General features: G+C 43.6%; 1 long non-coding RNA gene across 1 annotated transcript; it reads left to right on the top strand.

The window, feature by feature from the left end:
• Positions 1 to 19,896: 19,896 nt before the first annotated feature.
• Positions 19,897 to 25,016, top strand: LOC135327271 (uncharacterized). The gene is made up of 2 exons (XR_010387371.1): positions 19,897 to 20,036; positions 24,634 to 25,016. It is a non-coding gene; the product is annotated as an uncharacterized LOC135327271 (long non-coding RNA).
• The last annotated feature ends 303 nt before the right edge of the window (positions 25,017 to 25,319 follow it).

Genomic DNA, 25,319 nt, shown 5'->3' on the forward strand with positions numbered 1-25,319 from the left:
TATAGCATTATTACATCTGTAAATCTCTCTCTGATCCATCTGTTCTCAGTACGCTGCGTGCAACCACGTGGTTATTTGTTGCACGTTGCTCAACCCCTAGTCTCCCATTCATCTCAGCTCACGTTATAGAAATCATCACTTGGGGCTCCCTTTACGGTCAGTAGGAAGAAATAGGAACTTTTAGGGCATGATTCATCTGACCTTATTTATATGGTTGCTACTGGAGGAGATGAAGACCACAACTCATCGTATGAATCCCACCCTCTGTATCACCGTGCGTGGGGTAGAGCTCCAATGGGTCACACTTGCTCACAAACAGGGTAAAGCTGGAACAAGGAAAGACACACACTTGCCTGTCTGTGTGTGGAGCTGGTTATCCTTTCTGCTAATAACTCTTCTTCTTTAAGAAAGTATATGATCTTACATTACCTGACACCTCTATCCATCAGGATAGTAGTGGTTAGACACGTTTGCTCAAGTTTTCTGGTTGAGTGATCGAAATTAATATAGAACTGAGTAGATCAAAAGTGGTATTTTTGATGACAAATCTTGAGAGAAGTGGTCTTTTTCAATTTTTTTCTAAACTGTTCATTTTTTTATTTTTAATAGAAAATTCTAAAACATTTTTCTTTCCAAGAAACCACTCTTTTATTACAGTGGCAGAAGACCAGTGTTGGCTCTCCTTTATTATTTCCTTCCAGAATAAAGGATAAAAGGCAATGTGTTGAGGGGGATATGGTTTTCCACTTTTTTGCCTTTTAAAAAGTGAAAAAAATAAACAAAATTTTATCAAAAATAGATTTTCACAAAAATAATTCTTTAGCTTCAGAAAATATTTTCTATTGGAAAAAAAGGTCTATATAATTTTTTGACCCTCCTAAATGTAAATGCTAGTCATCCAAAAAAGCCACATGCTTTGTAATCTCAAATATTTTTGTCCAAATAAAATGATTGATTATATCACTGCCAACCTCCATTTGATTTATGGATGGGGAGCTGACAGAACAATGGATGCAGTGTCCCATTTCTGAGTGAAATTCATTGATAATATCCATCCTATAAAAAGTAATGACCTGAACATGACTGAGCAGTATGGTATCCTCCTCACCTAATTTTAGACATGTAAAGTTAGACCTCTGACTCTGAGCTAGTTTTCTGGGGCTTATGGTATGATAGATATTTTTTTTTTTATTTCTCGCCATTGACTATAGGGAGGCTCAGGTAGTTATTTCTGACTTTGATTATCAACAGTCCCACTTTCTGTCTAATACAAGCATAGCTGGCAAAACTTACATTTTGTGTTTTAACAAAGATGTATTTAATAACATTGTGTTTGTGCATAACAGCATTTTCAAATCAGCAAGAAAGGGTGGTTGAAATGTGCCACTTTCTTGACTCCTAATGCTGAAGTGGAGAATAACGGACAGAGAGAGACAACTGAGTAGGTTGGAGACACATTGTACTCGGAGAAAAATGGTCTTGCAAACAGATAGCAAAGGTGTCCAGTTGATCAGGATATTGGTTAAAATGACTGAAATGTTTGAAAGACTAAGAACCCTAGATTTCATTTTCAAATGAAAATCATTTAAACCTGTAAGAGTGCATGTGCCAAGACTCCAGTCAATACCAGTCAAGAGCTTGGTGGTTTCTAAGAAGTGTTACTTGATGTGAATGTCCTGTGACATTTTTCTACCCTCTTCCCCAATGAATTAGCACCTTCAGAGAGAGTGAAAGGCGAACTGATGAAAAGTTATGCTGATTGTGATGGCGAAAAGTAGGAAATAAATTGTAAATATGAATTAGGTTGTCGGCTCCATCTCAAATGTGCTGTGTTATTATAACCAGGCCCATCCGTGCCCTGAACCTCAGTTCCCCTTCTGTAGGATGGAGCAAACAGATGACACTTTGTCTTGTCTCTTGAGGAACCTGCTAAAAGTCACATTTCCCCACTGCATCTTCTCCCTAGTTACATGACCTGCCATGTGCCTCTCTATGGGCAGCTCCCCATGCCTTGCACGAGGGGAGATCTAAAATCTTTCTTTTCAAAAAATCAAACTTTTGGTCCTGTCTATCTATCTAGCTATCTCTGATCTGTCTGTATGTATACACAACTTTTCCCAGCATTCTCATATTTTTTTTTAGAGTAAGTCAGCCCAAAACATTTATTTATAAATGGGAATAGAAATATACTTCTTTCTATGATTTACATGCGTTTAAAAAGAGGTGAAAAAAACCAGCAGTCACAGCCAAAGAGAAAGGGAAAAAAAGTCCCTTTTCTCAAGGGGTGTTTATTAGCTCAGGTTCTCTCCACCATTTGTTTTATGGTAAGGTGAAAAATGATGCATTTCAGAAGCTTTGCGCATTCTCTCCTGGCCCCTTCTGCCCACTGGCCCCTCTGCTTGGACTCCTTTCCCTAATGGCTCTCTGAAATAATAACCTGTGGGCATTTGCTGTAATAAAGTACAAAGAGCTTGTTCCAAACAAGTCCAACTGCAAGAGAGAAGCCAAAACCAACTCAAAATGAGATTTTTCTCACTCTGTGCATTTGCTATACTTGGAACTGGCAAATAATAAATTGAATAGTATGTGGAAAAACATGCAGCCCTAAGGATATAGAAGAATGGCTGGAGCTGGGTGGGTCTGTAGCACTTTTACTGTCTAGGTTTCAACAGACTGTGGCTCCCAGACCCAGACTTTGTTCCTTTTCTTTCCTCTTGGGTCTCACTCTACAAACCTGACTCACCTGGAGAAAGGCTTCCTCACCTCGCAGTGGAGCAAGTCTGTTTTAAAGGCTTTGGAGAGCAGGTATAGGGGCTAGGTAAGTAGAGATACATGTGTCTCCTGAATTCAGGGCTCTCTTGGCTGCCTCTATAAGCAGCGGTGGAAAACAGGTTGTTCCACAGGGCAAATCAGTGCAACTGTGCTAGAGCCTGAACTGGACTGGACTGTCCCTTGAGGAGGCCAGTAGCTCTGGGCCTTACTTCTATGTTAGTCTAGCTGGAGCGCTGAATTGTCCTTTGCCCAGTGATGAACCCTTCAAAATCAGCCAGACACATGAAATCTGGGTCTCTCTTGTGTCGTTTCTACACGTCAGGGCAAATCTCTCAACCTGCTGTGGGATTCACCTGCCCTATGTTGGCCTTCTGCAGAGTTAAACACCTACAGTCCATGAAGAGAGACTGGGCAGTACCAGAGGGTGAATCGTCTGGTCTTAAGAGAGGTGTCTGCGGCATATAGCATGACTTGTCCCCAGGGATAGCCAGTCTGGGATGGCTTGCAGCGTTAAATGAGGCTAGCCATCGCACCTGGAGGTGTCTGAAGCTGGATGAGGTGGATCCTACCAGTGCTCTGCCATTTGTGGTCCAGTGGTACATCCAGGGTTGTAGCAGGGATTGTCCTGGGCTAGATGCTGAAGCAGAAGCCCACCAGCCCACGTAGCAAGGGAGAGGTTTTGGCGGTAGGCTGGAGGGGAGGGAGTTTGTCCTCTAGCAGAGCTTTCTTCAGGATGGACGAAGCCGCTGTAGCACAGAGCAGCTTCTCTCCCATTTGCCTTGTCAGACAGATGTGGCTCACCAGAGACCATGCGGAGGCAGAAGAGCTGGCACAGAGTGGGAGAGAGGCAGCAGTGCTGGGCTGCAGGTGGAGATATCAGAAGAAGAAAGTGTTTTCATTTTTCTCTGTCACTGGTTTCCATGTTCTGTTGCGATAGGATCTGTATGATGAGAGACAGTCCTTGTCTGAGATCAAGTGCAGCCTGAGTAGGCATCACAAGCACAGGAAGTGTTATCATCATCTTCCTCACTTTGTGATGAAGAACTGAGGCTAAAAACCCTAAACCCACCAATGTTTAGGTACTTAACTTCACACTGGACTTATAGTCCTTATGGAAAATAACCCAAATTAGGTACCCTGATGAGAGAAATTCAGTTCAGCACCTTCATGGATCCAGGACTGAGGAATTAAGTTACTTTGGGCAGTGGCTCAGACCCAGCAAATGATGTCAGGTTTGCTGTGAACATTTCCTCTTTGCAGAGTTCTCCCAAGCCTTTCGCTTGGTTGCTGCTGTTGTGCCTTCGTGCAAGCTGGTAGCTACCTACAATGTGGTGAGGACACAAACCAGACCAGTCAAGTGCTGCTAATCCTCCTAACACCTTTCTACTACTCCCCTGTGAGCCCAAAAGGACAGATCCATTTGCCAGGACGAGGAAACTATGTGACAGCCCCTAGGAGCATTGTTTTTAGACGAGAGCACCAAGGGCAAGTGCTTCATGCCTCAACACTTTTGTACTAGCTTGACTGAAGGTGCTTGAGGAAATCAGACCTGCTGGGACAGTGTTGGATGACCGCGTGGGCTGAAGGAAGGCAAACCTTATTTACTCTTATTCAAACTGCTTATGAGGAGGGATCCCTGCAGCAAAATATTCCCAGCAAGCTCTCAGGTTTCATCTCGAATAACAGTAAACTTGTTCTTTCCTCAAGAGGGCTTGGGGATGAACTAGTACCCATGCACTGTGGATAGTCAAGACCAGAACCCGGGAGTAAGCCAGGATGCCAAAGCTATTTTGCAGTTAAATCTTACATTTAGACTCTGCAATGGGATGGGATGAATTACCTGAAGAATTCCCCTCTCTGTCTGAGTCAAGAAGGAGCCTAGATGACCAGCCCAGCCAGATGAAGTGGCCCAGAGAGTTGGTCTGCACTAGCAGTTGAATGTAGATCTGAGTCCCTTCCCTAATCCACACTCATCCATCATCCATATGAGCACACCGCCATGTGCAGACTTCAACCTAAACCCTGGAGTCCTCCACTGGGGGAGGATTTGCGAGGCCAGGATGTTACCGTAGTCTGGAAGTCTTGTTCATGTGAAAGAATCGGTCAGAACAACAACTCAGTCCATCTCTCGTTATGATGCTTTGGATGAAAGCTATGCATGCTTTCAGTCCCGGGGCAAGCAGGTAGCAGTGTAGACAAAAAGCCATGTGTCACAACCTTCCCACTGGAAGTAGTACTGGTCTAATCTGACTTTCTAGGAAGTTCCCACCATAAGCACAACCAGGGGAATTTTGAAGGGAAAAGAGTCAGAAAAGGCAAAGTGTAATATTCCAACAGCTATGTTCATACTGAACATGATTGTAAGCTAATTAATATCAGATCTATCTTCTGCGTGTGGACAGCACCAAACATAAGGAGTGTCTTTCCCTTATTCTAATTCAGGACCTTTGAGCTATTCTCTTGGGAAACCCAGAAAGGCTGAGCAGTTTTTCCACAGTTCATTGACAAATTGCTACAGGGTGGATGCTGTGCAAAGAGGCGTAGTTCGGTAGTTATCTATGTCAGATCCCAGCTAGAAGGATCTTGTGTCCCGTATGTTTTCTAATAATTCACAGACTCCTGGATTAGGGTAATGTGGAGACTCCAGTTTAGTGCAGGGCTTAGTAGCCCTCACTAACCAGTGATGTGTGAATCCATCATGTTGGGAAAATGCCCTAAGTCAGCATGACCTTGGATTTAACTCCGATGCCTTGGGAACCTCCAATCCCGAGGACTCCAGCCAATGCAGTCACTGCATTGCCAGCACACGGAGCGCAGCGTTGCAAGCAAAAGGCATGAAAACTAAAGAAACTTGCTTGCGTCATGCATGCCCTTGCTGGGGGGGTGCTCCAGCTGCGTGGTTTCTTTCTCCTTCTCTGAAGCAAAGCGTAGCTGTGCATGGCCCATGGTGGGCAGCCTTTCAATTCCCTCCGATGCCTGTGTGTTTTCGGAAGTGGCAGCCAATCTCCATTCAGGAGGAACTCTCCATTTTATGATGTGATAATCAGACAGAATTGGGTCCACAGGCGTGTAGTTGATGCCCAGGGTAATGACTTCATGGCCGCATCATATTAAAGGCATCCTTATGTGAAGTATTAAAAAAAATGAAAGAAAGAAAGAGAGAAAGAAAGAAAAAGAAAGAAAGAGAGAGGAAGAGGGAGAGATAAAAAAAGAAAAAGAGAGAGAGAAAGAAAGAAAGAAAAAGAAAGAAAAAGAAAGAAAGAAAGAAAGAAAGAAAAAGAAAGAAAGAAAGAAAGAAAGAAAGAAAATAAAAGGCAGTTACCTCAGTTTGGAGGTTTATGTGCTGATAGCATCACTCCTGCCAGAGCAAATTAGGAGGGAAGAAGTCAGGATAGGGACATGGTGTAAAGCAACCAAAAAAGCCAAGTCCCACAGGTATTTCACATTTTTAAGAACCAATGGAAAAAAAAAAAAAAAAAGTGGTGTCTCTGTCCATCTCTTTCTTCCTCTTTCCTCTTTCTGCAGATAACCTGTTCTTTCCTCCCTCCCTCTCTTTGTCTCGTACCACATGAGACCCCAGTCTGGCAGGTAAGTTTGGGCGATTATGGTTATACTCCTCATCTCTTTTCCTCGTGGTTGCCTCAGGGACTAGCTCAGACAAGCAGGAGTCTGATAGGGTCTGGGAACTTTTCTGGGCAGCCCCAAGGCAACTCCTTCTAGCTGACAACATGGAAAGCGGGCAGACTGTTTTCGAGGATGACCTTCATTGATGTTGAAGACACAGATTTCAAGGCAACTCTTGCGGTGTGTTTGTGTCACTCCTTGCCTGCTGGCAAAGCGGTCTCAGCTGGGATCTGCAGATGTACCTGCAGACCTGCCTGATATACCTCAGCTGGGATCTGCAGGCTCTTGGCACGATTAATAAGCAGTTCTTCACATCCTCAGTACTTCCACCTCATCAATGTAGTCTCAGCCAAGCAGCTCTTAGAGTCAGGAAAGGTAGAGGGAGGTGCTGTAACCGCAAAAAGGCAGCAGATTTTTCACCGTAGACATGTGTACACCATCTAGCACAGCCAGATCATCATCCCAGCAAGCTCCTATAAGGTGTGGCAGTAATGCAAATAACAATGCTATTTGATTATACACATATCACCATGCTGCAGCAATTATACCTTGAGCTGTATGCATCTTACAGAAGAGAAAAACAAAAGAAAAGTTCCAGGTTAGTCACAGCTCCTTGCTTAGCGTTGCCCATACTAAGTGCTGAAATACATACAAGTATTTAGACACTGAGAAATCGTCATAGCTGTCCGGTGAGAATTGCGTCGGATCTGATGGAAAGGTATGACTTGGGGTAACGTGCTGCTCAGAGCAACCTTCTGCCTGAGGTGTCAGTCATCAGGACTGGCCAATGTTTCTCTGAAGACAAATATTTCCACTGTCAAGTGTGTGTTTTATCAAAATGGAAATGGTCTTTGGAAAAGGACAATTTCAGTGTTTCTCTTAAAAACATTTTTATGTATTTGTATGTATTACGTAACTGAGAGAAAGATGTGTACTTGAATTGTTCTTGACTTAAACTGGGGACTAATGACATTTTCAGCTAAAACCTTGATTAGAAAAGAAAACACTCATTGTGAGCAGATATTTTGAAGTGACAGATTTTGGTTTCAGTAAACCAAAAATATTATTTATCTCATGTTCAAAAATTTCAACTTTTTAATCAGTTTGATATTCATGAGTTAAAGCTTTCCTTAGAACATTTTTTCCTGCAATTTTTGGTAGATATTTTGTATTTTCTTTTCAGATTAAATAGTGAAGGGAAAAAAAAAAGAATGCCAAAATGCTGGAATTTCCAAACAGCTCCAGCCACTCTGCACACAACACGTTGTTGTTTGAGGGTCCAATCCAGAGGTACTCTGCCCAGGCACTTCCGAGGGATTATGGGTGCCTAAACCAAGGCTCTGGATCCCACTCTGGGCTCATATGTCTAAAATGTAGGCATTATGGCAACACTGAAGAATGGAGGACATTCTTGTGTAAATCTAGCCAGAGTGGTTTGAGAATCTGCCAGATATGGAACAGATCAGCTGAGCACCCTTTAATCTGCTCCAGTGCAAAGTTATTTCACTTAGTTCAAGCTGTCAGTCATGGTAGTTTGCAACAGTAATCTTCAGTGGAAGGGTATTAATCACAACTAGATGAAAAAGCTTTTAAAACTAGTGCAGCTAGATTTGCAAGTGGTTGTCTGAGTACTCCCGAAATCCCTATGTATCTCTGGTTGGAAATGCTACATACTCACCCTCTTTTGGCTGGTGAAAAATTGACTTTAGTGTCTTGAGAGCAGATTCATAATTCATTCTTGTACCTCTTGAAATCGGAGAGGCTTTGTCGTAGGGAACAGGCTTTTATTGCTCAGCAAAAATAAATCTTCCCACAGAATACAGAACACAGTCAAATGCTGTTTGCAGACAGCGAAAATGCCCAGTCCAATGAAAAGGATCCATTTCAAAGAGGTCCATGAGCCAAAACTATCCCATTCATTAAACTCCATCACTTCGAAGCTCTGCACCCCACAAAATTGCCCTATAAAGAATGTCAAGCAATTTGCAGAAACAACTTGGGAGGTTTAGGCCCTATTTGATTGTAAACACCTGCTAATGTTTTTATTTTTCCTTCTATTAATATTCCTTCACCTTCTTTCTCTTTCTCTCTCTTTTTAAATTTTTTTATGCTGTTCTGGCAGCCTCGGAATAGTGATAGAAAAAATAAACACTAGGAAAGTAAGAGAACTTTGGATAGGCTGCGGAAGATGTTAAAAGCTGCAAAGCAGCCATTTGCTGTGTGTAAGAATTTTATTGGTCCTATATAACTCTGATAGACTTCTTCTCAAGTCTCACCCCCTGGAGCCCTAGCGCTAACAGCTAACAGCTTCCCTGTGTGGATAGCTAACTACTAGAAACTTCCTAGAGCAGAAGTCGTTTTGAAGAACAGTCTGATACAGTGTTCCAAGAAGACAATCCCACAAACACCAGTAAGCTTTGGATCCACTTCAAAAAGATCCAGAAATATGCATCATATTGTTTTTTAGGATCAGAGACTAGAAGGGATTTCTTCATGTGTTCCAAACCCATCATTTTGTACAAACCCTCCCATAAACTGATCCTGTTCCAGCTCAAAAATCTTGAGTAGTTGCTATGGTGCCGTTTTCACCATTCTTGACTAACACCCAGGTCTTTTCCAGCCCTAAAGAGCACAGGTACATATTCCATCAAAGCACTTTGGTATTTCCCTACAGTGTCCTATGGTCTATTTGACATTGCAGGATTTCAAGTGGGCTGAGCTTCAGACCTGTCTTCCACTCTCTCCTTGCATCACTTCCACTGGGGTGGAACATATTTCCACTCTGTCATTCTTCTGGATGGTGTCCTCAAGGTTTTACTGACCCATGTAAATTCCTTCTGACTCTCCCATATGAGAATTCTCACTTATTTTAGTCCTGGCTTTGGCTTTGCTTCTTCAGAGGGTAGCAGTTTACTGCTTCACTTTACTACCTTCCATTTGACTGCAAATACTCTCCTAGTTCTCTCGTAGTCTCCTACAGCGTATCTCAATGCACCACGCTGCATTGCATCCTGTCCTTGTTGGGTGGATCCTGGTTCTTACTAGCAGACTCAGCCTTGTTTCTTTTTGTGTAGCAATTTACCTGCCAGCTTGACAGTTCTTTAACTATTTGTCTTCTGCCTACCATGAATTCATGCTGCCGTAGTGATCTGTCCTTTACATGAAGGAGAATAGTTGTTCTCTAGGTCATCAAGCCCTATGTAAGACTCCTAGCTAGCTTTTGGGGTGTTGTGTTGCAATGTTCCATAACTCTGCTGCAGAACGTTGGCGCTTTTTGTCTGGTACATTATCCCTCTCAAAATCAGCCCTCAGTTTCCAGAGCTTAACTCTTCCCTGATCCTTCTAAGAGAAAAAGATGAAGAAATTAAATGTAAGCCTGTATCTTAGAGCATTAAACATGAAACGGGCTGTTCAGCATTCTGCCAAGGGAGAGTGAGGGTGAGATTGCAGGTTTTCTTCTGCAGCTGAAAAATGTGCTCTTTAAATAGCTTGCTTTGCACTGTTGAATGGCTTCTGTCAGCTGAACATTCATTGGTGGCTCATTCCAGCCATCATCCTATTCCCAGCTATGAAGAATACATTCATTTAATGGTGCCAGATCTTCTATCAGCCAAAATTATGAGTCTTCCTTTATTAAAAAAATCCTTTTCCCTTTACACACAGCTTATGCCTCCCTGGTAGTAAGGGGTAAACTCCAGTAGCACTTGGTCGCTGAAAGATGGCAGTCCAGATATAAAGGATTTATTTGGCTTTCTGTTTTACCCATGGTCTTCCATGCTTTGCTGCCTTCCCAGGAGTCTCTCAGACAGCCTGTGCCGAAACGCAGCCCCAGATGTGACAGTGTGGACACAGACATCAGCCACACTCAGAATATTTGCTATTAGCAGCGGGCTGGACCATCTCCTCTCATTGTACTGGCCTATCAAGTGCAGTAGCTTAATTTTTTAATGTTGCTGTTTTGCGGCTGGATTGTACAGCCCCTGCTATGACCCCAGGTGAACTAAGAGAGTTGTTCTGCTTCAAAGTGCACATGAAATTCTTCCTTTCCACTCTTCTCGTTCAGCTCTGTTTGCTAAAGATATCAGCTGCTTCAGCACAGCCTTGTTTCTAGGCCTCTTTTTGTCTATTTTTTCCAATATATCTCTTGATCTTCAGGTTTGGTCTGCAAGCTGTGGCACTTTGTGACTAATATCTGGAAATCTTACCTTTTTCAGTGTTCTAGGTTCATGTTCTTAATGATACTTCTTTGGTTTCTTTTAAAAGCTGCTTTGTTCTCTTGCTCATCATGCCGTCTTGGTGGAAGGCTGGCAAGTGCCACCATGTTTCATATACTGGGTGCTAGGTAAAATCAGAGGATTTACTGATTTAATTTAATTTAGAGGAATTACTATCCTAACTAGATATGTGCTGAAGGTCAACCAGTTCTATTCCTGCAAAGTTCCTTGCGGGCTGCCCAAACATCCGCTGCCCACTTTGTCTCATAATTTTAGTCTCCTTTTAGCATAATTATCTCACCGTGCCTCTGTAATTAATTCATGATGGCTCTCCTCCACATCCTGCCCAGGTTAAACCTAGTACATCACTTTGCATCCCTCCTTGTCCCAGCATGATCTGAGATCAAGATGCAATATGGTGATGTATAATTCCTTGGTTAGCTGAGGCCTAATTTTGAGGGCCTAATTCTGTCTCTCCTTCTTGGAAAGCTTAATATCAAGCTGCTGTGGCTGTACTTTCTTTCAAGGAATGGGATATCTAGGAGATGCTTTTAGGGAAAATGACACATTTTTTGATGACTATTAGTGTGTTGTCCCACTATACTGATGTCTCAGTGAATGGCTTTGTTGTATGTTGCTTTCTCCTTGTTGCGAGCAGCAGTGAATTGTGGAAGGGAAAGGCTTGGATTTTTCCAGGTGATCCCTGTGCAAACACCCTCTACCACTGGTTGTAGTCTCACTGGCCTCCTCCGTCCTCACTATAGCAGATGGGGGAATTGCTGGAGTATGTTCCTGACTTGTGGAGCTCATTGCCGCGGAGTTTGGTCAAGGCCAGCCACGCACCTGAATTTTTTAAAGGATTCTCCATTTGTGTCAACCAGGGCTTGGCAAACAGCATAAAAATGAGTAGGACTGGGAGCTCTTACACTTCTGAGTGTAAAGCTAATTTACTGGGGAAATAAAAATTCTTCTCTATGGTCATAATAGTCTTTCATTAGCTCCACACACAGTCATTTTGCCCTTCCCTCTGAAGTATCTAGTACTAGTCACTACAGGAGGCAGGAGACTGGTGTAGGTGGATTTCTATTCTGACCCGATCTGGCCATTCCCAGTTCCCTCAGGGTGTGCACCAGAGCTGGGAATTGTTTTAAAGACAGAGATTCAAAGTTTGTGGCCAAATCCAATATACTACCACAGCTTAGCACTGCTTAAAGCAGAAGGCTTGTATCTCCATCTCTGTTATGGCTACCAAGGAAAAAATGAAAGAATCCAGAATGTGTTCTTGTGACACCCACTGCCACACTGATCACAGAGATCAGTCATGGTTTTATGTTTGGCAAGGAAATTCCCTTCCATTTCACTGATCTTGAGGTTTGAAACGTACCACTTTATAAAGGATCAGTATTCTACACAAATTTAAATTTCATTATTTTCTGTTCTTGACCTTGAGCTGTCATTCCACTTAACCGTGAGCAAGAAAGAATAAAGAAGGTCACTATGGGATTTTTGGCAGAACTCAAGAAAAAAAAAAAAAAAAAAAAAGCCCTCATTTTTTAAGACTCCTTTGCATGAGTCAGAATTTCATCTTAAAGAACATAATTGCTCCATTGCTCAATTGTGGCTTGGGGTCCTATTAGCAGAGAGAGAGGGAAAAAAAATGCTTCTTCACTAGTGAGCTCTCCTCCAGACTGCAGCAGCCGTGCCAGCTTCACGGGGATACATCTGCGGAGGGGAACATTAATTCCACAGTGCCTGTTTGTTATTAACACCCTGCTCTGCCTGTGCACTGTACTGGACGCAGTAAAGCTGCGTTTATGTCTCCGCGGTGGGGGCAGAGGTGGAAGGCAGGAGAGGCGAACACGGAGGAGACATGCTTGAGAAAATTCACTGGAGCAAGCGGGACCAGCGTAACGCCGAAGCAGGGCAGTTCCCGGTGCTTTGGTACGTACCGAAGGTGCTGATTGAGACAAAACCCCCGTGAATGATTACATTTGCTCCCGCTGCCTTCTCCACTGTGGCCCTGGTGGAGCAAAGCATGAAAGCACCAGTCAGACACTGGATCCCTCCGTTACCCTCCCATGGGTTATCATGCTAAGCACGTAATATGCTGTGAGTGCTGTCACAGCATTGCTGTTGTTTTGGGTCACTGCACTGATGCCTTAGTGTGGCTGCAAGTAACTTGTGCCCACATTGCTCCATGTGGGTAATATATTTCCCACAGGCTCTGAGCTGAGGGCCCGGTGTGCTGGGAGCAGTGCTATACGCACAAAAAGTTGTCTCGGACGGGTTCACTGAGAGTATTTGCTCTCTTTCTGACCCATCCCTTTCCCAAAATACAGTTTTGTCCAACTCAGAACATCATGACATCAACTTGGGTCAAACCCAACAGATAATTTTGGTGTGAAGTGAAAAAAAATAAATAAATGAAAGAAAAAACGGAGGAAGTGTTGCAAAAAAATTATTGGGGCATTTCCTACATGGAATGTTTTGACTGTGGGGAGAGAGATAGGAAGAGGCTTACATTGCATTTACAAAAACAATGCCCAAACAACCTTATCTGTACGTCAGATCATCGGGACACTCTGCTGGGAGGCAGCAGCACGGATACGGAGCCGTGGGCTGATGTCGGCTTGTCCATCTTTCCAGGCATAGCACAGGGCCTACTGGAGGCAGAGGTTTGCACTGCAGTGGGTTTACCCCAGGACGTGCTTCAGCTCCTCAGCTCTTGGTTGAACTTTCTTTCTCCATCCCTGTGGATATTTAAATATTGCATGAAGTGTAATACCTTTTACAGGGGATAACCCACACTTAGTAGATAAGACACGTTCCTGGCAGCAAAATAGCTGGAATTTAGATCAGGCAGGTCTTCCACAGCCAAGGGGGCAAATATTTCAACCACCCCGATGTCAGCTTCTCCTTTGCTTGGTGAGGGGTGGACACGCAGGGCTCGATTCAGCTGCTCATGCATAGATACCGAGTGCCATTTCAGGAGCCCAGGACTGCAGCTGCTCTTCCAGCAGGGCACAATCTTCTGTAAGTCCTGTCTCTCCTTGTGTCAGTACGTCAGATACCCCAACGTATCACAAGAACACTAGATATTGATGTGTGGTGGACTGAACTGAGCCCCCAAATGGCAAGTGAAGTCCAATAAAGTCCTCCATAAAGAAGGTAGAACTAGGAAGCCCATTTTACAAATAGGGAAGGAAGGACTATTTTTGTGTGGATATGCAGGATCTAGAATGATGTCATATGAATAGTGAGTAATATGACTACTCTGATATCTAGCAGAAAATCTGTAGTGGAGCAAAATTCCCCAAACTCCATATTCCCCCTCCAGCACTTTAACCATAAGGCCATCCTTCCTTTTATTCTTGTCTAATTCTGACAGATTTATACCAGTATATATTTAGTAACCCGAGTAAATCACACTTTTACAGAAGTGAGAATGCCTTTTGCTAATTCCTGTGCCTGAAAGCTCTGTCCTAGGGGAAAACACTTTGTTCTGCAGTGAAGCAGCTAACATGGTTTTATTTATGTCACCTTTCTTAATAGGACCCTCATTATTCTGTAGCACGCTATGTTAATGTAAGTGATCGATTTTAGACTTTATACATGGCAGCCCTCCCTTCCCCTCCCCCTGTATAAACAGCTCCATTTCCAGACATGCAAGGATGCCAAGTTCACTCCCTTCTGTAGACAGCTGGACTTGCCAATTTTGCTGTCATTGCACTTTCTGATCCCAAAGGTCATGATTTTCAAACAGGGGCGGGAAAGCAGATTTGGATGATGGAGAAGCCAATCCACCTCGTCACTCTGGCTTGGAGTCAACCAGATGGAATATTTCTGGAGGTGTAGAAATGCCCGGGTCATCTCCCTGCCAGTTCTTACCCATCACTGAGAGCTTCTGACGTCCCGTCTGTGTAAGAGTCATGTCAACTGTGCACAGAGCGTTGACATTAGGCTGAGGCACCATTTCAGTCAGTATGGTCCATCTCCTGGTCCACATCTGCCCTAGAGACTGATTTCATCAGATCTTCCACCAGGGCAGAGGGATGAGGGAGCACCTCTGTGTTCTTCTGAAACCAGAGTTGGAGGCCAGTTAGGATATCCGAGGGCATCTCCAAGGGCATCTCCGATCATACCTACGCTTTCCCAACTGCATCCTACTATGGATGTCTTCCCCAGGGCAAGCTGAGTCATTCTGGGGGCTCCACTGACTAGATTGTCCTTCTCTAAACTGGGAGCTTAAATCCCCAGCGCTCACTGAGATAACTGTATATAGGCACCTAAATTTACGTATCATATTCACTGAGCTGGGTCCTAGCACTCCTGACACTATTTCACGTAACAGGCGGAGACTGGGTCTTCCTTTGCACTTGTCCAATGGGCCTCTTCCTTAGAGAGTTTCTTTAAGGATGGTATGATTTTAAAAGTAGTACTCGAGATGCTGGGATTTATAGGGTGTTTCTTTCCCAAAACACTTTTAAAACCTTTGCAGAATGTTCCTCTTCACACCAGGGCAGAGCGAAGCAGCTGTTTAATGCAGCGCGAGGACAGTGCTGTCCTCAGAGGGGAAATGACACAGATTGATATTTTGAGTGGTCGAAGCCAGTATGGATGATGCAGCCTGCTGCTGGGGAGGGACCCTCGGACCGTCAGCCCCAGCTGTGTAAGCCAAGACTGCTACAAATCCTGCCTTCGCAACTGCTGTAGCATGTGCCGATCCATTTCTAGGGACATCTGCGCACACTTTGCATCTGTGTCCTTCAGCTCAGCAGCAAGGCCCAGGGCTGCCTTTCCTCTGGTTTGTTTTCTGTGCCTGGCTGTTGGTCAGTTGGATCAGGGACCAATCTGTCCTTGATGCTCAAAATTCCCATGGGGTTTCTGACACAAAAATCCTACAGACCCAGGACTCTTTAGCTTCTGCATTAAATCAGAACGTGTGCATTCAGGCTACCAATGGCTCGTGTCGTTAGGAGACACGGAAAGCCTTGCTTTGCTGACATGAATGACACAGGTTCATCCAGAAACCCTCTTCCACCACCCTGCACTTAAAGTGCAGGCTGGGAACAGAATATTGTGAACTCTGTGGCTCCCAGAGGAAATAGAGAGGGAGAAAAGAGGAGGGAGGAGTGTTTGGTTCTTTTTTTTAATCTCTCTGGTCTCCCACTCTCTCTTATCTCCAGGCCCTGTTTGTTTTTCCTAAGTGCATGCAGGTAGCTCCTCCAGGTTGTCATTTTTCCCACTGGGCTCTCCAGGCGTGAATGGAAAATGCAGGCACTGTGCTGAATTCACTAGCAAAAAGGAAGCAACAGAGGGTGCTTATCTCAATTTCACAAAAGCTTTTTCAACTGCCCTCATTGTGTGAGGCTTGTGTGATGTGATTGATGGAGGACTTCATCCGGCTCTTGGGGATGCTTTTCCTTTGGTTTCAGACATCCAGAAGGTCTAAGCTCCCCAGCCAGGGCAGTACAGAGGGCCATGACTATGGCAGTGGCAAGGCAAGGACAAGTTTTGACTTTTTGCTCAAGTTCAAAATGTTGGAGGTAATAAACCCTCATGGTCACAGGAAGCAGATCGGCTACCATCAGAGCTGTCTGAAGGGGCAAATCCACACTGGAGAAGTTGCTCCAATCAAAAAATAATCTGATCAGTCCAGTGCAAGTTCCTGGTGTGGATGGTCTTAACCCTTGTTTAAATTACTTTCGCTTAATTTGGTCTCTTCTACCAAATTCCGGAAAGTCTCAACCAAGGTGGTCACCATTAGATTGATTTGACACTGATTTTGTTACCAACTTTTTTGATCTAGGTAAAACTTCTACTTGGTGAAAACTGAATGATAGTGAAATTTAAAAAATGATAGTGAAATTTAAAGATGGCTTGTTCTCCCTTCCTTCCTGTCATTCTTCCTTCAAAATGTTTCCACTATAGTGATACTTACTTCATTGTTTTCATTATAAAATCCCTTTTCTTCTTTACTGAAATCTCAGCAGTCCTTGGAGGAATTTAGGCTGAGCTGCGCTGAATAACCTGGGCATTTGCTATCCATGTGGAAAGCAGGGGGTTCATACTGGGTGAGGCAAGGGATCTCTTCTGCATCCTCAAAGGTGACTGAGGCCAAGCACTGGAGATCGGAGGCACCATCCAGTGAGGAATAGACATGCAGAAGGGAAATGGAAATCCTGGGAATTGTTGGGGCAGCTTGTGGGGTGGAGTAGGGAGCTCATGCTGGAGGAATTGTGGGTTTGTGCCACAGCCAGCGAGGAGCTAGCCAGGAGGGGCCAGGACTGGGCTGAGCACAGCTACGGAGGGAAATATTCCCCCCAGCAAAAGTGCACGCAGTTGCAGAAAGTCCAACACCCCTGGAAGAGAAACACTCATCTGGTTTTTCAGGGTCATTTGATAAGCTGACACGCTGTGTGCTTTTCTGAGTGCTTTACTCCAATTCCCCCCCTTCTCTCCCAGCCAAAAAAAGGTGCTTTCACCTCCCTGCCTCTCCCCTGAGCTGCAATGATGGATGATGAAAAGCCGGCAGCAGCTCTGTGCCAGAGGGCTTCCTTCGGCACACAAACAGGCTGAGCTGAAGTGCCGTATCCTCACCCGGACAATTATTTGCTCTGTCCTCCTCAGCAGACTAACCTTCCCACTCCACAGGCAAGTGCTTCCCCCTTGAGCTCCGATATCCCTCCTTCCCTTTGGACGGCGAGCTGTCGCTGAGCCAGCACCAGCAGCACCAGGCAGCAGACGAGCGGAGCTGCAGGCACGGTGTGCGCAGCACGGAAAGCCGATACGGCCGCTGCTCAGATGTCCTTCAAGAGGCTAGACACCTCTCAGCAGCAAGGTACAGGTATTTGGTTTTACCCCGTTAACAGAGCCAGGAAAAGTGCAAAGGGCTTTTTTAATGGTGCCTTTTAGGGCTGCTCTAAATGGTGCCTGGTGGGAATGGGGTCTTGAAGAACAGCTGTTCCCGTTTCCTCGTGCTTCTGGCTATCTATCTGGGTTTTCGATGGCCTTATTCTGCTCTTGAAACCGCATCATTTGAAATCTGATGGACTAGTCTCAGGGGAAGATTCGCAATCACCTGACAAATCATCACCATGCTGTATTATATTGGCCTGTTAAAAAAAAAAAAAAAAAAGGACTCCCTATCGCTATTTCACGAGTAGTGTTTCCCTCCTCTGCTACACACACCTGCCAAGGAAAATCTCCTCATGCAATGCACTTTGTTGATTTTCAATTCACGTTTACACAGAAAAGTAGAAGAGCAGTAGACACATGGCTTGAACTAAGAAAGTAAGAAGTAGGGTTTGGGCAACATTAGGCCTGCAGGATGAAGTCCGCCTAGCAGATGAGTGAGACCTGGTCGGTTGCTGGAGTAAGGAAGTGTGAGAGGAGGTGGCCTGCATAAAGACAAGGCCTATAATGAGGTCAGTTGAGGTTGGTCTGAGGTAGCGAAGATCAGGAGGTTCTGAGGGAAGGCTAGGAGTGCTGGGAAGGGTGGAAGACCAGCAAAGGGAAGGAGGATGGCTGAAGCAGTGAGACACAGCTGTTTACTTCCAGGCACCTCTTTGATGGGAAAGTTCAGGAAAAAAAGACAGCCTCATTTGTCTAATTTAACAGGAATGCCATCAAAAGATGCATTCTATCCTGCCCATTTCATCCCATACCCTATGTCGCTTTCCCTCATATCCCTTTAAAAAGCCTACTGAGACTCCACCCATTTGTGCTGCTCTATGGTGTCTTGGGGACTGTCATTGAGAGCATCATCTACTCGGTCATAAACACCTTTGTTTCTTTTTATTTTTTTCTGAAAAAGGAGAATCTCTTTACTTCCTATAGCATGGACTACTGCTGTACAAGCCAATAAAGTTGGGCAGGGACCATTTTCAGGCTCTGTGGTCTATGGCACTTCATCGTTCTCATCCATATGCCCAATCTGTCTTCTTCTCAGACAGGATGGCCACATCCAGGCGGACTGTTGGGAACGATCCCTGGCCCAAGCTAACATGCCCCAGCAGTGCTGGGAGAGTGCTGGCCGGCACAGGCAGAGAGGAGAGATGGGAAACTGAAACACTAAGGTGAAATGATCTGCCCAAGGTTGCAGAGCGAAGGACTGGACAGGGATCTGCTGAGCTGCAGATCCTGAGTTTAGGACTGAGTGTTCACAAACCATGACCCATCCTCCTGTCCTTTCACAAAACAGTAATGAGATTGCCTTAAAAAACTGTATTGCCTTAAAAAACTGTAATATCTTCTTTAATAACAAGTTTGAGGTTCTTGAAGTTGCTTTCTGGTGTCAGAGCTTTTAGAGTTCATACTTTCACATGTTTCTCTATGACCATCAGGGCTAGAACATCTCTCTTTTTTTCAGCAGAAGCTGGGATTGCCACATTATCATATTTCATACAATAATACAAACCTTACAGATTCTCAGTAAAACACTGAGAGCTGCCAGCCCTGCGCATCTCAGCCCATTCTGGAGGCAGTGCATTAAACCAAGGGAGACATGAATTGTTATTCTGGTCACTCTTAGAGGACAGGGACCAGCTTTCAGGTGTTGCCTGAACTCTGACCCTCTTTGGGACCCAGGCAGGGGCATATTCAAACAGAGAACACAGAGAAAATCAGCCAAACTTCTCCAGTGCCAAGGAGTTTGGCACTAAGCAGCTTTTTTGCTGCATGGTGTCTGGCAGTGCTGGGTCTTATTTTCAACAAGCCCCGTTAAAGGATTACAAGAGCCTAGTTAAAATAATGCCCTTCGAGCTTATTCATTATTGGAAAGAAAACAAGAATAAACAGAAAGGGTTCTATCATCCATGGTGTTATTGCTTCTAGTGCTTTGAAAGAAGAAAAAAGAGCAAACCTGGCAAGTATGAGAGAAATATATAAACACATACACACACACTTGTCTACAAATATAAAGTAAGTTCTGTTTCATTTCTGGTTTATAGCCCTCAAAAAGAAAAAAGAAAAGAAAAGAAAATCAGCAGCTCCTTCCCCACACACGTATTTAATGTAATTACTGCTGATACTTTGCCATTGCATGAAAAGTTTTACCTCTAAGAAATAATCAATTAAAAAAAAAAAGGAAGAAATTCCAAAAGGGAGTTGCTATATTTACCTTTTTAATAGAGTTCATTAAACCTGCATTGTAAAGCGGAGGATTTTCATGTCAGCCGGAACAACAACAAAAAGTTAAACTGTAAATATTGTTTGCCACAAGCTGTCACGTTTTCCAAATAAAACAGCCTTGCATGGAAGGCTGGATGGCTCAATGGAGAGCTAATGGGGTAGGGAGCCTTTCCCCTTAAGGCTGCCAAGATGAACATTGTCCAGCCTGGGACAACAGCAGACATAGAAGCTCCTGATTTGGCAGTTCACAATTTATCCCTGCTGAGAGATATCCTCCTGTGCTTTTCAAGGAAGGTAAGAAGCAATCTACCCTGTTTGCAGATGGAGAATTTGGGAATCTCAAAGGAATGGTAACTCAGCAGGGTTCTTAGGGTTGCTCAGAGGACTTCGGCAAGTCCGAGAACTTCTGCTTTGGTCCATTACCAGACCCTTCACCTCCATGCCAGCATCATGCCAAGTCACATACCTGCAACCATGCGTCTTGTACAGTGGGCCATCTAGGAAGGAAAGACCCTCGTGGTGTTATGGGATGAGGGCAGGAGCAGTGCTGGGACTTGTGGAAGTGCCATACTGAGCTGCAATAAGGAACGCTCCCTCAAGGAGGGCCCTTCTGAGGGAGAATCTTGCTAGATAGGTATATCAGCAGCAGATGCAGTTACGAAGCCTCTCTTCTGCCCCAGGACCCCATATGCAGATAGCTGGCATCATTTAAGATTGCACCAATGACCTGCTTCTGGCATATGGGAGTCACTAAATTGGAGAGATGCTGATGTTGCAAATGCAGGAGCAGGGAGCAGTGAGAACAGCTAAGCAAGAAGCTTCGCATCTGGTGGGGTGGAAGGAAGTAGGAGGCAGAGCCAGTGGCTGGCATTTCACTCACCAGATCAGCACTGCTGGAAGAGGTCCTCATCCCCAAATCCATGTCTCACCATAGGAATGACCACCCTGAGCCAGGCCAAAAAGCCATCTAGCCCAGAACATCAGCTGATTCCTAGGGAGAAATATGACAACAGGGCAAGAATGGGGTGCTCTTTGCCTGAGTAATGAGTCTGCCCCCAGCAATTCAGGCCAGAGGCAGTATCTTTGTTTAAGATAGGTATTTCTTCCATCTGTTTTCTGAACCATGCCAGATTTAAACAACTACAGATTCTTATGGCAAAGAGTTGCATAGTTTGTTCAAGTATTGAATGTGCCACATCCTAATTTCATTTGACCCTGCCTTGTTCTTGCACTGGAGGAGACTGGGATCAGTCAATGCCTGTTGACTTGTCTTTGCCCTGCATAATTTTATAGCCCTCTATCATGAATAGTCCTACTCTCTTTGATTATTCCTCATGAGGATGCTGTTCCATTCTTTTGGTCTTTCACTATCCCAAAATATATTTTAATTTGGTTTATCGAGGTTTTCAGACCTTGCTTAGCTTGATGACCTGTAGTGAACAGAAATATGCTGGTCTGAGGCTGACTTCTTTCTTCAGATGCTTTCTTCAGCCCAGCGGCCCCTTCCAATGTGTCTGCATCACAGAGACTCACAGCCCCCCGGTATCTCTTCCCACCACTTTCAGCAGGCCACTTTCAGCAGACTAGCAGGACAGGCACAAAGGCTCATCCTTTAAATAAATTCTGGATATTACATGATGATAAGATCCATTGTTTTTCAAGAAGTTTCCCTTTCTTTGCTGTTCACAAGCCTGAAATTCCCTGGAGGCAGGAATTCTGCCAGCCAGGATTTAAACAAGGGCCAAGGACTGTTCTCTGGCCCTGAGGCCATGGGATGGAGCGATCTGCATCAGCGCTATTAAACTTTATGACCTCCCAAAATGGGTAGCCACATCCCACCTGCCTTTTGGGGTTGGTCCCGAGACTGTTCAAATTCCCAAAGGATATCTAAGAATGGTTTGGGAAAGAGATATCTGACCAAGACTAAACTGTGCCAGGGATTGTTCTAATAGTTTTCTGATATGTAGACAGAGTTGAGTCCCTGGGAACATTCCTTGGCCCCATCAATTTACCAAAATTGGTGCAAACATCCAGCCTTGTGGCTGAAGGGGGAGAAAATGAGACTTTGCTTCTGCAGCTCTCTAGACCTATGAAGTTGTGTGAAGTGGGTGTGAGACACACAACTGGTTGCTTCCTCAAGCTTCCCCACAGCCAGACCATTGCCTCCTCAGGGAAAGGGCAAAAGCCTAACTATGCTCCAAATCTCTAATGTTTGAGATATAATCTGATATAACCTCAGATGCAGCCAGCCAATGGAGATTTAAATCTGCTCATCACCTGCACCTCATTTTTTTCTTTAGCTTTGTGGGTGGACAGTGACTCTCAGGCCATGTAGATATTAATGTCCCATTTTTATGAGTACATTTACACGCTGAATTTTCCCTGGACCTTAGAATTTCCATTCATGTTCAGTCTGGTTGCATATCTTTCTAAATTATAGAAGCACGCTACATCTGAAACAGCAGCTCAGTCCTTTTAACTGTGCAGAATGGAAGAAAACAGCCTTTTTGCAAGCAGTATATAGTGCTGTTAAATTTATAATCGACAGCACATTTTTTACCGAAAGACCGTTCCATTGCTTGCAGTTAAAGAAGAAAAAATCTGCAGGCCAAACAAACCCTTGTATAATGGAAGGACAATACTGCCGAAAAGATGGTGGTTGGCCTGCTGTCACTCCTGCTTTGCACTTTCAATAGGCATCTAAAGTCAACTGATCCACAAGTAAGGTTGAAAAATGAGCAAGCTCCTGAGGCCTTGAACTCCAAAGACATCTGGGTGGCTGTGTTCAGTGATCTCGACTTGGCTGCTTCATCTCCTGGTAGAAGTGTGATTGTCACCAGGGACTGGACCTAATCCAAAATGCTCTGCAGCCAGTTGACAGGGACCCATTATTTCCAGGAAATTTTTTGCACCAGCATCCTTAGAAGGAAAAAGTGGGAAGGATGCTGAGTTCTGCCTTGACTGGGAACTCTTGCTACAGTAAAGCATTAATCTGTATGCTTATCTGTTAGCACAGAGTCATCCCAATGGGCCCGAGGACCTGGGTCCGACATCTGAAGCCTGTTCTTAAGCATGTGCTCTTCCCCATGCAGAGAGCTGTTTGAAGAAGTGTTTAAATTCTGCTGATGTCACTGGGATATTTTAAGCACTTACCTAAACACTTTTCAGGACCCAGCCACAAAGGATGTAAGTTCTGGCTCAGGATCAGAACATTTAACAGGAACTGACTATTATGTATGGAGTTGGACTATAAAATATCTAGACTTTTTTTGTCTTCCAAGCAAAGAGTATTTATTAACTTTGAAATTTTGTTACATAGGGAGAAAATCTTAGTCAAGATCATTGCTAGGACAATCTCAAAAAGCTTCTTAAACTGAGCATAATATCCTTATGATAAGACTAATTCAGGAATATTATTTGGTCTTCAGATGAGTAAAATGATCTTCTGAAGTCAGGGCTCAATCTGTAAGAGCTCCTGAAGTATAATCCTGTCAAAAAATAAAAATAAAAATAAATAAGGAAAAGCAGGACAAAAGCAGAGAGACAATTTTCTTGAAATTTGGCAGGGGAAAGAAAGGAAGTGGAAAATGCTAATAAAAGTCTCAGTTTCACTGGACATGTGGGTGGCATGGAGTCCATGGCTCCACAGTCCTTTTCAGAGAGCAGAATATATACTCAAGATTTTTCCTTGATCCTTGTTCCAGCAAAGCATTTCTAAGCATGTGCGTAACTTTGTGAGCCCATCGGCATTCCCATAGAAATCAGTGGTACCATGTGTTCCAAGATAAGCAGATGTTTAAGCACTTCAAACATTCAGGCTTCAAAGAAGATCAGAGACAACAAAGCAAGCAAGCAACAGACATAATTGCTCGCTCTTGAAAAAATCTTTTGTAAATTTTTTTGTCTCTTTCTTTTCTCTTTTCTTTTCTTTTCTTTTCTTTTCTTTTCTTTTCTTTTCTTTTCTTTTCTTTTCTTTTCTTTTCTTTTCTTTTCTTTTCTTTTCTTTTCTTTTCTTTTCTTTTCTTTTCTTTTCTTTTCTTTTCTTTTTTCTTTTCGAAAATCTCAGCTCTTGGAGTCTGGTGATTTGGAGAAAAGCTGAGATTCCACTAGAAACAACAAGTGTATTTCTAGCACTTGTAATTGCCAGGAAAAGCTCAAGAAGGCTACCTTCCAAGTCTGAAGTTTTGATTTTTTGTTGATGAAAATGTCATGATTTTAAAGACAATCTTGTCACTTTTTAACCTGCAAGGGGGACAATGGTGTAGTTGCAGGACACAGAAAACTGCTGTCACAGCTTTGCAGCAGTGCAGTATAGTGCATTTCTTCTCATTAAGACAAGGAAGAGGAATGGGGGAGATGGGGAACAACTTTCAGCAGCGTGGACCTGACAGACTCAGACCTTTCATCTAACAGCTATGTTATACTTCTAAATATAGTGTCAGGCCAGTCATTGTCATGGTGTATTTAGGTAAAATATTTTTAAGGACAGATACAAGTCTTTCGGGATAAATGCAAAAAAAAAAAGTTTCTTTACAGAGAAAAGCAGGTAAAATTATCAGAGCCTCAAACACAGGCTGCTTGTTAAGCTACAAGTTTAGCTTTGGGAATGGTAGGGTTTGTTTGGGGCTAATTAGAAAGGCAGGTGTATATTCAGGAATGCCAAGCAGACAAAGAAAAAAACCCACACTGACAATATAGACTTGAAAAAAAAGCTGAATGAGAGAACGTTTTCTGCTATCTAGAAAGAGATTTTGGACTATGACAAAAGAACCTTCTGTTGCCATATTCTGACAAATGGGGCCTTAGCTGCAGTCACTGTAAATTAATACATCTCGTCCCTGCAATACCTGATGCTCATTTCTCCCATCATAAATATTGGTTTATTTTTCAGCACAGAAAATGCCAACATTGGCACTGGCAGTGGGTTCTGGTATCCAGAAAGGGAAACTGCAGCTTGTTCTTCAAGGAGGAAATAATGGTGCAGCTCATTGAACTTAAAAGCATCCAAAACTTTATAGAAGAGGACTGAAACTACAGATTTTATAGGAACGACAAAGAGCCTCAAGCTTTGCAGAAAGAAAAAGCAGTAACGATGTGACCTACCTAAGAAGAACGAAGGAAAAATGATATATTTAGTCTGTACAATGGAGAAACTTTAAAATAATGAAGATGAACAAAAACAGTTTCATTAATGTCTGGTATTCTACAGAAAACTAGCCACCAGGAGAAGATTTTTTTCCCTTTATAATAAATGTAAAACTTGCCAAGACTGAACAGCTGTGTCTTGTATGTTTTCAAAAAAGCATTTGCCCAGATGGAGAAAGAGGGATCTATCCACACTGAAAAGCTTAGATGGAGAAGTTCCATGCAAAAATTTGGAGGAACAAGGGTTAACCTCAATGTCTTTTTTAGACTTGAGCGTAGAAGTCAATATTGAGGGGACCTACGCTACTGAAATGTAATAGACTTGTGAAAGGGCAGATAAGCGTTGATATTGGCTTAAATCTGGCTAGCTTTGGAACAGGGAAGGAACTCAGTGGGACAGGAGTCACAAGACTGAACCTCCTGATTTATCGC

This window comes from Dromaius novaehollandiae, chromosome 2 (assembly GCF_036370855.1).
Source record: "Dromaius novaehollandiae isolate bDroNov1 chromosome 2, bDroNov1.hap1, whole genome shotgun sequence".
In the NCBI taxonomy this organism is placed as follows: domain Eukaryota; kingdom Metazoa; phylum Chordata; class Aves; order Casuariiformes; family Dromaiidae; genus Dromaius; species Dromaius novaehollandiae.